Below are 16,375 nucleotides of genomic sequence, written 5' to 3' on the forward strand. Positions count from 1 at the left end.
CCCTCCACGCCTACTCCGCCCCCGCCTCCGCTTCCTCCAGAGCTGGGCGCACCCAGCGCGCGCCCAGGCGCCTGCGTCCCGAGTGCCCGCCAGCTCTTTGGCCACCTCGGCCGGCCCGGGAGCGCCGGGGGCAGCTCCGGGGGGCTTTGGAGTCGCGAGAGTGGCGGGGACCTCACCCCTACCCCGAAGCGCCGGACCGGTAGGGACGATTACTGCAGCCGGGGCTGTGCACCCGCGGGATCGGAGCCCGGGAAAAGGAAGCAAAAGCTTGGAACCTCCGCAGGCTGGACGAGGATCCATCTTTCACCTGAGCTGGGAATAGACTTTGTAAAAGATATTATGTAATGGAGTCTCGGGCAGCTCGAGACGTCTCCAGCGAAGCTGCTGGTGAATTAATTAAGAGGTTCAGATGGTTTTAGGTAAATATTCTGCGGGGTGGGGTTGGGGGTGCGGAGGACTTGTGCACTGCGACTTGAGTTGGATTTTAACTGTATACATCCTGTAGGTTTTATCGCCCTGCTGTCTGTGCCGAGGTGCTGTATCACGGAAGAGGGGGACTGGAAAGTGACAACTGAGCCCCTGACTGGAGGCAGACCGAATACAAGTCTTGACGTGACGCTGAAGCCGTGGATCTCACGCACCATTAATGTCATCTGACATTACCATTTTGTTTCCCAAGCTCATGGGCAAAAGTGGTGGGTCTTTGTATTTATTTATTGTGGATATTAATAAAATGGATGTGTAGTAAAATATCCTTTGTGATAAACCAGGTAAAGAAGCAACTGACGCGATGCAAAATGCATCATTGAAACCTCGATTCTCTTTGTGGTTGTCAGTACTGGTTCTCCCTGTGATGCCCCTGATCACTGATTGGGTGAGAACCAATGATCATTTCGGTAACGGCCCACCATTCATAGAAGGATGTGTACCAGCGTGTATAAAACATGAATTGACAAAAAGTGACTTGGATCAGCATAAAAAAATTTAAAAGTCCAGTCCTGTGGCAGGTGTGAAACAGGCATGACTGGTGGACCCTCTGCCTCAGAGTGGCCTGGCTGCAGAAAGGGTCCTGAAAATCGTGACTTATGAACCAAAAGTTAACAGGAGCAATATAAGTAGAAAAGAAATAAAGATACCTTTGAAATTTTCTGTGGAGCAAATTTGTACTTATGATAAGTATTTTGATTTAACCACATTTATCCCCAACCAAAAAAAAAGTTACCAATGGAATAGTCCTCCATCACTGGCATCAGAAAACTGTAAACATTTCTCCAGTCATTCTGCTTTGTCCTACAGAGCAGAAAAGACTCATTATCACTGAAGTTATAGGAAGCTGTTCAACATTGAAAAGAGGGAATAAGCACCCCATTTTCTACAGGGGTTTAAGGAGCTATTGAGAGTACCAGTTCCCAGGATTGCTGTGGAAACAGTTCCCACAACAGTGTAGGGAGTCAGATTAGAAGATCTCCAAAGGCCCTCATTTCCTATGGTTCTAGAATAAGTATTAAGTGAAATCATTTATAACATGCTAGGTTTTCTATTAGCAAAGTGAAAGAATAAAGCACACAACTCCATTAAAGATGGTTATTTCTTGTAACCCAATGAAGCCCCAGCACTTCACTATGGGATTTGCCAGCAAACTGTCATCATTGCACTATGTTAAAAAGCCCTTCCTTCCACTCTTGCAAAGGAGGTTATCTATATTTCCTTTCAAATGTGAATATAAAGACATTATTAAATTGTAGCAGCAGATAACATTATAGGATTCAACAGGAAAAGCCAAGGTCAGGTGATGGAAAAAAATGAGAAGTGAGAAATCCCCTGTAGTTTGAAAAAGTACTAATCACTGTCAAAGCTTTGCCTGTTTTTTCTGTGGTTTTCATTTCATAAAGGCAATATATCCAAGACTGAGAAAAGCTATAGATTTGGCAGAGACAAGGGACACCATGGACATTACTGTCCATCCTTCAGGGACTTCAGTGGTAGAACCACCTGAAAGGTAGATAGGCACAAGGCGAGAAGGGCCAGCTTCTCGAAGGAATTTGAGTCAGGCTTAGGACTAGAGGGAGTATTAGACTAAGATGCATGTACATCTTCTCAAAGAATCAAATTCATGTGATTCTTGGCATAGAAATAGTCACAGATGTGATGGAGAAAACAGAATTTTTTGAAGTCAGGAAACAGTGGCAAATGAGAAACCTGTAAGGGCCTGGCTGCTTATCTGAAATCAGTTTGTACACTAGGATCTCTGCAACTTGGTTCTTGAGGACCCAGCAGACACTATAAGGTGGCCAAGAAGCTGAGGCAAATGGCATTGAGGCTCAAACACAAAAAGATCTCACCATCTTCACAGACTAAGGGTCTTGAAAGAGGTTGGATGAATCCAAAATAATGAGAATTGGAGGTCAAATGGGAAGGACCCTGAGAAGCACATACAAATAAATGTAAGAATTAGAGCCATACACAGAATATAGTTCTTCTCTTTGGGAAGCCTTCTGAAGCTTACTCCCTTTTCTGTTCTACAGTATTTTGTAAGTGCCTTTCACTTGTGGCGTTTTTCATATTGTTTATACATGTAATTCTGAACCCAGGTAGATTATCAGTTCATTGGTGGGAGCAGGACGTGTAAGAGTGTGTACATTCATGAATGAATGAGAAGGAGAAGAACTACAGACAAAAAGATTGTGAGTATTTTTTTTCTGACCCTTCTGTCTTGGTTTTAGTAAATGTTTCTAAAATAAGTAGTTGAAGGGGATGCTTGGGGCCCGAGAGAAGCTTCCAAACTGGTGACGAACCGCAGTCTGCAAGGAAAGGGAGTGAGAATGTATTTCTGACGGAGGTCTGGAAGAAGAGACAGTCCGCCCTCTGTTGGCCACTGGACAGGTTGGATGGGAGGGATTAATAAATTGTTGAATATGTCTGAAAATCAAAGTACCTAGTTGGAGGCCTAGCAGAGAGAGGAAATGAGACAGCACCAGAGAGAACACTAGTATTAGAGCCTTGCTCCCTGATGTGGCCTCAAGTCCAGAGTCTTTCCTGGAGTCACACCTTCTGGGATGTGGATATTGTTTGTGTTTTCCTGAAATGAAGAGAGATGTGTAGATGTTGCTTTTTGAGTTGGATATACAGTATGCATTATTACTGAGTTGTACAAGAGATAATGCCTCATTGTTTTATCAAAGCTTTGCATACATAGTAGAAGAAACCAGGACAACAGGTCTGACTCCTTTCACCCTCTTCCCCCATCTTTCTGGTCCCCATAACTGGGATTGCCTATATCCAGGTCTCACCTAATCTAGGCCAGGGCCAGTTCCATGACATAGGCAGACCCCTACTTGAGGTTCTCTGTCAATCTGGTTCTTGGGCTCTGTTACGGCTCCTAAGACCTCCTATTTACTAACAAGGCTGTTATCTCCTGTGCCAGGGTACAGCAGGTGCTGTAGAGATAATAGGAAGGTGTTAGAAGGCTAGCAAGGCCTGAGCATAGAACACTGGTCTTTTTTTTTTTGGTACGGGGCATGGAACTCGGGTTCTTGTACTTGTGGGGCAGGCGGTGGAACCACTGAGCTAAATCCCTGGCCCTAGAACACTGGTCTTTTCTAAGCTTCAGCCTAGGGTTCTCCCCATACCCCCGCAAATTTAAACAAGACATTTATCCATTCTGAATTCAGTTTTCTCCTCTCTAAAGTGGACACAAGAATACCAACCTTACAGGGTTATATGGACAAAATGATCATTCTTCTGTTCTGTTGCTGTTTTTAGAGTCCTCTAATTGAGTGTCTCCCTGATGTTTAAGTGGGAATCCCTGCTGTCTGCATCCATTGCTATGCAACATCTATGTATCCCAGTGTTTGCTTGTTTTCTTTCTTAGAATCTTCTATTGGTTTAGCACTCTGTTTAGGCTAGTCGCAGGGTTGAAGGCTTTGTGACAGTTTCTTGATCTCATTTCAGTCTCAGACTTATTTTAAAGGACAACAATTGATAATGATAATAAGTACCAACTAATATTTATAAAGAACATTACTTTCTAGTCAACGTGCTAAGCACTTTGTATGGGTTATTTTTAATTAATCTGTAGAATGCTTCTCTGAGTCCAAAGTCTTATAGTATCTCTAATGTCCTATGTTGTCTTCATTTTACAGTTGAAGAATCTGAGGCGTAGACAACTGTGTATATGGATATCAGGTTTGGAGCCTGTCTTTTTCTGCCTTTAGAGCTTGTGACCTGGGTAATGGAGAGTTGCTTTCTTTTCAATTTTTGTTTTTTGCAGACCTAATTTAAACTTGCTAACATTTGTGGTAAATATCTTGCTTTATTTGCTAACTTACATATAAAAGTTAAAATAATGATTAGTATATCACCATTATATAATATGTCCATTGTTTTCCTAAATATAGAATAACAAATATTTAGATAGTGTTTTCTGTGTGTATATTTTCTGGTTACCCTAGTATATTATTCCCATTTAATTCTCCATATAATCTGATGATGTAGGTACTATAATTACCTGCATATACAGGTTGGGAAACCCGAGACACAGGAAAGTTAACAAATACACACAATGTTACACTTATTTAAAAGGAAAGATTTTCCAGGCAAGTGGCTCATGCCTGTAATCCCAGCACTCTGGAAACAGGCAAGAACACCATCATGAGTTCAAGACCAGCCTAGGCTACATAGTGAGTTCAAGGTCAGCCTGGACTACATAGCAAGACCCTGTCTCAAAAAACACAAGCAAAATAAAATAAAAGGAAAGACTGGAATTCAAATGCAGGCAGAACAGCTCCAGAGTCCATGCTATGCAGTAATGTCAGTGTGTTCCTTACAAGTACTGTACATGTTCACTGGGGCAAAATGAGAAAATACAAACAAGAAAAAGAAAGAGCTAGAAAGAAAAAGAACAAAGGAAAGGAGGGAAAAAGAAACATTCATAATCCTACCATTGAGCTATAACCATTGGTAACATTTATTAGACATCTGTGAAGGCTTATCTTCTCCCATAAAATGTAAAATATGAAATGAGATATACCATCTTAGCTCATAATTGCTTCTTCACTTATACATATGCATGGCATATTGATCTTGAGAATCAATAACCGCTTTCTTTTTTAGCACTGAATATTATTTCATTGAATAGGTTTATCACATTATATTTAAATGCTGCCATATTAATAGACTCTTAAGGTATTTGTTTGGTTTATGCTTTCACTGCTATAAACAAAGGTTCCCATGATGCCTTCTCATCATATCTTCAAATATTTTCTTTAGTAAATTCCTAAAATGGGATTATTTGTGGATCAAAATTTATGCCTATTTTGATGTGTATTGACAGACAGCACCTTACATTGTAAAATTTTAAATTTTTTTAACCTTTAAAAAGTGTTTTCACATTCATTATTCCATTAGATTCTTAAAAATGTTCAACATTAGGAAATTTTAGCTATGAATCATCAAATGATTCAACTGTGCAAATTACCAAATCATATAACCGGTAAATTGTATGCCATCTGAGTTTTTAAGAGAAAGTGATTATGTACTCAATTACAATTTTCTCCTAAGAAGGAATGCTTTTATAAAGGAGAACTAATGAAATCATATAAATTAGAAACCTTTCAGAAAGTGAGGGTATTTGAAGCAATATGGGCTTACAGCTGTTCTTCTGGATAGCTAGAAAAAGCAAGTGTAAGAGAATTGAGAAGACCCAGCAATGCATTATAGTGAGAAGAAATTTCCACCTAACACAACGCTACCCACTTTTATTTCCTTGCCCACTTCCTGTTCTGGTTTCAATAGCCAGATGATTCATAGATCCAAATTGCAGCCATTCTTCCCCAAATCTATTTGGCTTATGTTAAGAAACACAATCAGATCTGTTTTAACAATGGTGTCATTCCTCAAACATTCTGATAATGTATGTCTATTTGTGAATTCCCTGCTGTAGTCCCTTGAGGAAATAAGCCTCATTGTTTATCATATCTGACCCAACATGGTATAAAGCAAGCAGATTATCTTCTTCATTCCCCAGATATGACGCCAACTTCTTATAATCTCTGTGAAGTTCATCTTCAAAGGAAGATTTGTCACTGCTGGGACTATTGAAAGAACTAAAACATGTTCTAGAGGAAATCAAAAGAGGAGTTTTATAAAAAGAGTAGGCATTGATAATATTCATGGAACAAGCACACACACTGTTTCTCCAAGTGACAGCTAACAAGGAGCCATCAAGCATTGAAAGTAAATTCTGCTATGAAAATGTTCTTTAGAATACTGACGTTTTGTATTCAGGTCCTAGGTATCATACTACTTTGTCATTGAAATCAAAACTCATTGCCTGTCCTCTGGTAGGAAATTGCTCTGTCCCTTCCTTCATTCTGGACACACAGCCAGCCAACACTTACCTGCTTTCTTCTGAAGTTAGCTGGAGCCATGAAATGTGGATGGAAGTGGTGGGGCATCTTTTACCTGCCTGAAATCAAACACTTCTCCATAAGCCTGCATTTTGTTTTATTCCCTTACTTCTGGTTGGCTGAGGATCTTTCCACAGAGGACTCTGAAGCCCTAGGAAGATACTAGATGGTTGGGTCCTGGGTTCTGAGGTGACTCTGGGAAATGGGTCTCCCATACACAGACACACATTCACATATACACACCTCACTGAATTTCAGCGGACTCTAATATGAGCGAGAAATGAGTCTTTACTGTGATAAGACACCAAGTTTGTTTTGTTTTCATAGTAGTTAGCCTATCCTAACATAGTATTTTAGTGTAAGCAGAAATAACATTAACTGTTTATTCAGGCCCTGTTTTTTGTTATATGTTCTTAGACAAAATGCACTTTAAAAAAAATTCTTTCATTGGTACATTTTAGGTATACAACACGTTTACATTTGTCATTGGGTGCTTGTACCTGTACATGATATATCTTGATTCTTACTTTTTCCCCATTATCTATGTGCCCTTCACCCCCTCCACCCTTCCCTATTTACATAGATTTCGTTTCCATTTTTTCTTTTCTCGTAATTTTTCCTTTCCCTTCTTTCCTTTCTCCTTCCCCTCCCACCACCCCTACACATTTGAACCTTTTAATATTTCAAATTATCAATTATTCATTTTAATCATTTTAATCCTTATTTATACTTTCAGTTTCTCTCACTAGAGAAAGTATTCAGTATTTACACATGTGTGTCCTATTTATTTCACTTAAGAGGATGGCCTCAATGTGCATCCATTTAGCTATAAATGTCTCTAGTTTCTCATTCTTTATGGCTGAGTAGTATTCCATTTTATAAAAAAAACACATCTTCTTCATCCAGCTTCCAGTTGATGGGCACTTGGGCTGTTTCCAAGCTTTACCTATTACAAACTGTGCTGCTGTAAACATGGGTGCACATATATTGCTGTGGTATGATTCTTTTAATTCTTTTGGAAAGATACCTAGCAAGGGGAATAGCTGGGTCAAATGGGACCTCTAGGCCTAGTTCTTTGAGGTATCTCCATACTGATTTCCACAGTGGTTGCACCAGTCTGCACTCCCACCAACAATGGAGAAGGGTTCCTTTCTCCCCACAGCCCCGCCAGCATTTGTTATTGGTTGATTTCTTGATAGCAGCCATTCTTTCTGGGGTGAGGTGGAATCTCAGTGTTGTTTTCATCTGCATCTCTCGAATGACCAGTGATGTTGAACATTTTTTCATATGTTTATTTGCTGCTCAAAATGTACTTTTGACACACATTGTTTGTTAGCTAGCTTGCATTTTTGTTAGTTATGTGATGAATGTGTAATACTTATGTTACCAATCTAATATTTAAAATATATCCAATATTATAATATTCCAAAAGGATCCCAGCAGTTTAGTAGTACTGATTAGTGGAAATTAAATAATATCAAAACTTTCCACTTGCTCAAGCGGGAGAATAGCCATCCCTATTGTGCTTCCCAGTAAGTTTTGTATGTTGAGAGTTCACACTCTCAGACCCTCTCTATCCATGATCTTATTGTGGGTAACCAAGATCCTATGTGCTCAAAAGAGAATGCAATTCTTCAAACTCTCATTTTTCTCCTTCTTCCAGGTCCTTCAGAGTCTTATTATTGTACTTCCTTTTCAAGCCTCCTTTGTAATACTGCCACATGATCTCCCCTTTTACCTTTCCTGCTATTATTATTTCTCACTGTATCAAGATCTTCAGATTTATTATGGACTACAGATAAGCACCCCTTCTATTTATTATTTGAACTTAAAGACTATTTTAGTTTTCTGATGTTGGGTCATCATACACATATTCTCTGTCATTACTTGTTTGATAGCTTAATGTGTCTTAAACATCTTTGCCAGCTTTTAGGAGCTCAAACTAAAATTCATATGACAAATCAAGTTCATTAACCAAAAGCTGCTTGCCAGTGTGCTGTGACTGTATAAATGACTATTGACCTGAGATTAGCAAGGAAGGAAGGAAAAAAAAAAGATTGAGTTCTTAAAGTATGGAACCAGGTAGGAAGAAAATATAGGAAGTAGATTCCGAGAGTGTTTCTGTCACCAACTGATTATTGCCAAAATTCTTGCCATGTTTCCCATTTAGATTTTTCCAGGGAGATAAACTAACCAGCAACACCAGTCACAGATATGTGAAGAAGACTATTCAATTTTCCCCTGAGAAACAATTCACTAATCAGAAATGTCCTCAATGATGATGAGGTACTCTAATGGAAAGGATGTAGTTTGGGGAATAAAACTGACCTGGAATCAAATTCTGACTGTGTTCATCATTGTTTGTGTAAGTTGGAATAAATTATTTAATCTGACTGAGTTTAATTTTTCTCATCACTTAGGAAATTAGCATCTGCAGGATTCTGAGCATATAATAGATGTTCAATAAGTCTATTATGTTGGCATTCTATATGATGGAAATTTAAAAAATGTTATAAGGTGAATAGTTCCTGACTATTTGCTACTTTAAAAGCTTGTGAGGGCCGGGGATTTAGCTCAGTGGTTTTGCTACCTGCTGCGCAAGCACAAGGACCTGAGTTCCATCCCCAGTACCAAAAATAAAAAATAAATAAATAAATAAAAATAAATAAATAAAAGCTTGTGAGATGGAGTCTCTAGTCTTCAGTTCTAGAATTTAAAAGTACTTCTGCCCTGCATGAAGATAAAATACAAGAATGTCATATTAAATTCTGTCTGCACTCTGGCAGTATGTTTCCTCTTATAATGTCACATTTCCTGTTCATCCCTCTACTTGAGGTATATGATTTCCTATTAAGGAGGATAGATACTTTGAAGCCAGCAGGTGGACTCTTACTTTCCTAATCACTACTCTGATTGCATAAATAAATGTCACTTTCCTTGTGCTTGAAGGGCCCTGTTATGGTTTAGATCTTAAATGTTCTCTGAAAGTCTCATGTGTTCAAAGTTGGGCTTTAGTAATGTGATTGGATCATGGAGTTCAACTCAACTTAATGTGCTGTTAGAAAGTGGGGTTCAGTTGGAGGAAGTAGGTCGATGAGGGCATGTCTTTAAAGGGTATATCTCTTACTCTGGCTCTTGGGTTCTCTCTGCTTCAGCCACCATAGATTTTCGTCTGCCGTGACCACCCTCTTCCCATGATGCTTCTGCTTTGAAGCCAGCTGACCATGGACTGAAACCTCTGAAACTGTGAGCCAAAATAAACTTCTCCCCCTTTAAGTTGTGAGTGTCAGGTGTTGTGTCCTAGTGATGGAAAGCTGACTAATAATACAGGCTCACTGCCTAGTATGGGAATCAACAGTTTCAACATAGTGCAACAGAAATTTACTAAGTTAAGTCTATGTGAAAAAAATTGAAGAAAGTGTCACTGCACTTTTTCATGAGAAAGAAGATAGTTGGATTGGCTTTTGAAGGAAAGATATAAATTTACCTGTTTTATAGGGTGGAAGGCAGGGAGAGAAAAATATTACAAACAATGAAACAATGAAGTTTCTAGAATGGGAGTTTTACATAGCAGGTATTCAGTAAATGTTTTGGAAGGAAGGAAGAGAACATGTGCTTTTACAACCAGAGAACAAACTAATTTTGCGATAATGGGTGCTCAGTGGTGAGTCAGGACGTAAGGCTGGTAAGAAGAGGCTGGGTGGTGAAGACCCAAAATCCAAAGCAGAGTTTGGACTTTATCCTCTGTGGGAGCTTTTAGAGATAAGTGAATTCATCAGATTCCTAATGTATAAAGACACTGCATTTCACTGATTCTAAGATATACTTTTAAAATATTTGAACAACTCTGAAAGTAAGATGTACATTACAGACAATGGCATGTCATAGTTTAATTGACAGTTGTTTATTTGCTTTCTTGGTGTATAAAATAATGCTGTTGCTTACAAATGATAGCATCTTCTACATAGTGAAAAATTGAAATTACGGCAGAAGAGTAACAGAGGGACAATGAAGGGGAACAAGGAAACCCATGGGGAGACTTATAAATAGCCTAACTGTGAGAGAATGAGCTGTGGTCCAAAATCAAATATGCTGCAGCAGGGCTTGAAATTCCAGAATAGATTAGGAGCTCCCAAGTTTAATGGGTTAAATCTACCTTCTGGTTTTCCATTTTGTTATTTATCTTGCTTTCCTGCACACTTAGAACCTGAGAAAAAAAATGCTGACCTTTCATTACAATCATGTTTTCTCAAATGATAGCTTAAGTATAAATAGTATTATTTACTATTAGGCATAAAATTTTTGTGAGAGAAGTACAATGCTTTGTACTCCTGAGTAAGACTACCAAGGGCTACTCTATCCAACGTGTCTGCTCCTTGCTGTGAAATTTCTGATAAAAATAAGGAAAATGTATAGCACTAGATGAGGCTTCAGCTATCCCCAGTCCAGCACCTCCCTTTTATAGACAAGAAAAATGAAGTCCCAGAGTGCTGATTACTTTATATTTGCTGATGCTTAGCAGCCTTATATAAGGTGGGTGTTGCTTGGAGTCCTCCTCCATGCTCCTCTATTAACAGCAGGCTACCTGTTTATCTCTGGGTTAGCTCTGTTTCCAGTTCTCTTCCTGAGCAAACAGTGAAAAATGATCTCCATAGCTGCCACAATTTTAGTCATTTTGTTCCTAGTTCCCCTCTATTTAACTGGCTCATTCAGTAGTGGAAGCCTTACTCCTTTTGCCCAGACACCTGGTTTTTCACATGCCAATCTCTGCTGATTAGAAGATGGTGTCTAATATTGGGATTCGTTGCCTGGGTATCTGGTGCCAAAGCTTCTGATGGACATGCCTTGTCTTTCTGTACACCAAATACCCTGAGACACTTCAAGTAGTATCAGAGTTTTTATGGCATAAAACTACTCCACATTACCATTTTTTTCTGTGTATCTGATTTCAGAGTATAGGTGACAGATGAGATAGAGCTCCATTGAATATTTCTTCTTTGTTCAAGTGCCCAACTCTGAGACCCCCATTCAATATTAAAACTCTTTTCTTATCTCCAAAGAAGAATATGCACCAAGAGTGTGTTCAGGACCTCATCCTTTAGTATTGATTGGGCCAACTTTTCTATATATTGGGGATCCCTTCTAGTTGGATTTTCTGTCAGTGATTTATCAGTGTCTATGCAGATTAGTTCTAAAAATTGTAATGTCTCATTTGTTTCCTAGCAACCATTTATTGAGCATATGGAGTGAAGTATATGCTAAGTGCCTTGGACAATTTATCTCTTAATCTCTGTAATCTCATCAGAAGTTATTATCAGACATTTTTATAGAGGAGGAACTGAGGCTCAGACTTGTGTTCATAATTTGGTTTAGATTTTACAATACCATTAACTTAGTATAAAGATAGCCACTTAAATCAATGAAATTGATGAATACTGCCTACCCCATGGAAATATACAAGAGCAAGTAACTCCCCAAAGAATAAACATAAATGAAATATAAACATGTGAAGAAATGTTCAGCCAAATATAAAGACATGAAAAGTGAAACAATGAGAAAACACTTTCCATCTACCAGATTGATACAAATATAAATGATAACCTCCAGGGTTGGCAAAGGCGAACACAGTTAGTACTTCCATGAGTAATTAGTGGTAGTACAGATTGGTACATTTTTTTTTCTGGAAAGCAGTTTGGCAATATATATCAGGTGGACATATCCCTGATCCAGATATCATAATTTTAAGAGTTTATTCTAAGAAAAAAATCTTATTCTAAGCCAATTGTTATTCTAAGAACTGTTTTTCTAATAAGAAGGGATTAAAGACAAGGGCAAAAATACTGTATCTAAAAACCAAGATGTGTTGTTCATGGTTGAAAATTTGAAAATTTATTAAATTTCTACCAATAAGATTTTGATTAATTCTATGGAATGAAAATGTATACTTACTAAAATGATGATCATCTGTATTTATTATATTTAGAAATATGTCTATAATATATTGTTGATTTTTTAAAAACTGCCTACAAAATAATAATTATGGTAGAATTTCAGCTTATCTCAATTTGTTTAATTTGTGTTTATCTTCCTATCTTTCTACAGAAAAAGACCTCATATAAATAAAATTTTGGAAAAGATGTTCACCAGTAAATGAAGAGTTGGGTATTAGGATTTCATGCAATTTTTATTCTCTCCAGTGTATTTTTATATTGATGAATCTTTGTTTTACAAAAAGGAACGAAACCAAATTAATTTACATTTTGAAAAGATTACTATTACCTAGCTAGATCATTCACAATACTTACTGGACATAGATTGCAATAATTGTGGATTATTTTTAAGAAGTGAAATATTGTAAAGATAGTGAACTTGCTATGTTTGAAGACATATTTTTGTTCGAAAACACAGATCTACCTCAAAAGAGAATTTACAAAATTGTTTCATAACACTATGAAAATAAGAGTCTTCCAATGATGAAAGCACTTTAGTGCTCAATATTTTATTTGAGGGTGGAATCTGGACTGTTTGCTAACAAAAGCATCTTACTGATCTTATTGTTGTACCTCATTTGTTTTGTTTATTTACATCAGCTTTCATAAAACATTGGAGAGCTGAGCCTTAAATCCTCTCCCTCAGTGGATGAATAAGCAGTAATTTCTTTAGGTTTGGCATGCATTAGTAAATGAATGCATATTTTTACTTGCTTGACTAGGCTCAGGAATCTGCAAGTCTGCCAACACTGCATTATGTGGATAGTGCCCCGAATAATACCATGTGCCCTGTTGCCAGAGCTGAAGATGCACTTGTGGAATTTATTTTATTCCAATTTATGAGGACTGCTGCACACAAATAGATTATTGTAGTGTCTGTGATTAATGGGACACTGCATGCCTGCATGGACTTCATAAATCATTTGATGCAATGTCTGAGTGAATTTTACTTGCAAAATCAGTTTCAATCAGTTTGGCTTGAAAACTAGGTAGACCAGAAGGAGGTGTCCAGTTGTGGGAAGTGTGGAGGTGGCGCAGCAGCCAGCACTGTGTCCAGTTTTATGTCCCTAGTTATCAGTGCTGTGGAAGGGTGAATGAGCAGCACGTTAATTAAATCTGCAGATGGAATTGGAAATGTCACAAATGCTGAGAAGGCCAGGGAAATGATACAAATTGGCCTGAAGTGATAAGTGGGGGTTGCAATGAAGGCCACAGATACCACAGACCTGACTGTGTATGTGCACACGTAGACACGCATGAATTCTCAACTGATTAAAGAAGTTGGTTAACTTTATAACTCTGTTAAGATCCCAAATATAAAAAAAATCCCAAATATCACATAAAAAGTTTGAAAATAATGAATGTTTAAAAAAAATAACTGCAAATTTTCATTCTTAAACCAATATTTGGCATTTGTTTTATTTTTTAAAATAATGATTTCATTCTTTTTTGATGCATGAGTAATACATATTCATCATAAAAGAACTGGAAGCCATAGGTCAGCAACAATAAAAATATTTTCTATAATTCCACTGTGCAGTGGGATATATAATCATGCATATATAAACAAAAATGAAAAAATGTGCTAATGAACTATTCTTAATCAGTTTTTGCTGATTTTTCTTAGTGAATTTTGATCAAGCAATACAGTTTTAATGAAACCTCTTTGCATCCAGTGATCTATTTTTCTCTCTCACTTCTACCACTCACTGTCATGTTCATGCTGTTGACCTTTTCATTACCAATTACTATATAGCTCCCATGCAAGGAAGGAAGGAAGGAGGGAGGGGGGAGGAGAGAAGGAGGAAGGGGAGGAGGGAAAGAAAAGAAGAAAGAAAGGAAAGAATTAATTTTTTCCACATTCTCCTCATATGTTTATCATAAAAATGTGAGAAAATGCTGCTTATTTATTATTTTATCTATTTTCTTCATCTTTCCCTTCTCTCCTTCCCTCCTTTCTTCCCTCTCCTTCCCCTTTCCTTCCTTCCTCTTCTCTCCCTCTCTCCTTCCCCTTGTCCATTCTACCTTTTCAGATATCTGTTAACTGCTTTGTAGTCAGGCAGTTTCTTGATGCACAAGACTGATAAGGTCTCTGCCTTTCTACAGCTTGTACTGAAATAATTGGAGCACAAATCATCAAGAAAAAATCTTATTGGCAATGAAATAGAATGAAAATGGATGGTGTAATTGTCATTTCGAACAGACCAAATGGCTGCTTAAGAAGGAGTAATTAGAGAGATTTGTGGAAAATGGGAATCTTTAAGCTGACAAATAAGTGAACAGAAATGAGCCTTTCAAGCATGTAGCAGAAGTCTTCCTGGCAGAGAGAAGAGCTAGTGCCACATCAGGGCCAAGATCTAGCTTGCAGACGTGGGGACACTGGACGTGGTGGTGGTGGTAGAGGAAAAGGGGAGAGTATGGGGTGTCAGACAGAGTGACAAGGAGCAAACTCAGAAGACTGGAAGTCTCAATGAACCACTGCTGTAGCAAAAGTTCCAGAGTAGGTAAGCTATGATTGAAGGGTGAGAGCAGAGGATAGAATGCATGAAATTGAGATCTCAGGGGAGCTATAGTTATGGGTAATGAGAAGGTCCAGGGTGTGAAAGTGACAGTGAGTGGGGAAGTGGGATAGAAAAATTGATCATTGGATGCAAAACGATTTTATTGAACCTGCATTGATTGGTCAATTTTCATTAGGAAAAAATTAATAAAAAATCATCAAACACTCATTAAGAACTGTCAATTAAAAAAATTTGAAGAGATTTTTAAAAAATGGCATAATGACATGTACTATCCTACCAGATTGTACACATGTTTCTCTTAAAACTGTACATATTGTCTTTAGGACACTTTCAGTTTAGCCTCAAATAAGAATTAGGAGCAATGTTTTGGGTTTCATTTCAGTTCGAAAATTGAAAAGGATGTGAGTTTGAAGTGGTTAAATGAAATTTAAAAAATTTTTTTATGAGGCAACAGTTTGAAGAGAGAAAGTACAACTTAAGTTAATTTACAGTCATTTCAGATTCCAATATCCTTTTAATAACAAATATTTTGGAAGGCCTTATTTTCTTTCTTTAGTGTAACTTATAGCTAACCCATGTGTACATATAATTTAAAAATTTAATGTAATTCTCAAAATATAAGGAAAACTAAAACAATTTATGTAAAAACTTATGTATTTTATCATGTAAGTGCTTAGACACATTACGTAAGTGGACACAAAAAGGTATCATATGTTTGCACCTATGCATAGTACTTCTTGTGAATTTAATAGCAACAAATGCAGATTGACAGGTGTATAATGTTGGTTATTTAAATTCCAGGAATAGCATTACTTCATGTGAGATATACATATATATATGATGTATGTAAATACAAAGATAAATGTATATAACAATATAAAGATATACAAGCACATAATACATGCAAATATACTTTATATTTGATATAATACATAAAATATACATGATATAAATGCACACATAACATAAATATACATTCTGTAAATAAATGTAATATATAAAATATATAAGTATATATAAAATATATAAGCACATAATGCATGCAAATATACTTTATATTTGGTATAATATATAAAATATACATAATATAAATACACATATAACATAAATATACATTCTATAAATAAATGTAATATATAAAATATATAAGTATACAAAATATATTGACATCAATAAATATACATTATACGAAGACATAATATGTAAATATAAAGAGATGTATTATATACTATGTAAAAATATACAGTATATATTTATATATATTTCTAAAATGGCAAAAAGCCATTTACCAAGAACTCTTAGTAAAAGTCTTGAACTTAGAAAAGAGAAATGTTCTATTTACTTGATAGATGCATTCCTGAAAAACTCAGTAAGTATTAAAACTGTAAAAATACCTTGTGTTTATATGTAAACCAAATTAGGTTCTAAAATAATTCTAAACAATTATTTTTAGCTA

General features: G+C 37.0%; 1 long non-coding RNA gene across 3 annotated transcripts; it reads left to right on the forward strand.

Annotated features, from left to right (window-relative positions):
• Positions 1–29: 29 nt before the first annotated feature.
• Positions 30–15,855, forward strand: LOC101721064 (uncharacterized). 3 transcript variants are annotated; one of them, XR_204976.3, is made up of 7 exons: positions 30–419; positions 506–695; positions 2,592–2,684; positions 4,143–4,185; positions 8,578–8,772; positions 9,563–9,653; positions 12,510–15,855. It is a non-coding gene; the product is annotated as an uncharacterized LOC101721064 (long non-coding RNA). The 3 variants fall into 3 exon arrangements; XR_002392878.1 differs by lacking the exon at positions 12,510–15,855 and having other exon boundaries at positions 4,143–4,228; XR_015453198.1 differs by lacking the exon at positions 12,510–15,855 and having other exon boundaries at positions 2,596–2,684.
• The last annotated feature ends 520 nt before the right edge of the window (positions 15,856–16,375 follow it).

Source organism: Heterocephalus glaber, unplaced genomic scaffold (genome assembly GCF_053883595.1).
Source record: "Heterocephalus glaber isolate CG9 unplaced genomic scaffold, H.glaber_assembly_v1.0 deba00001457, whole genome shotgun sequence".
Taxonomy (NCBI): Eukaryota; Metazoa; Chordata; class Mammalia; order Rodentia; family Bathyergidae; genus Heterocephalus; species Heterocephalus glaber.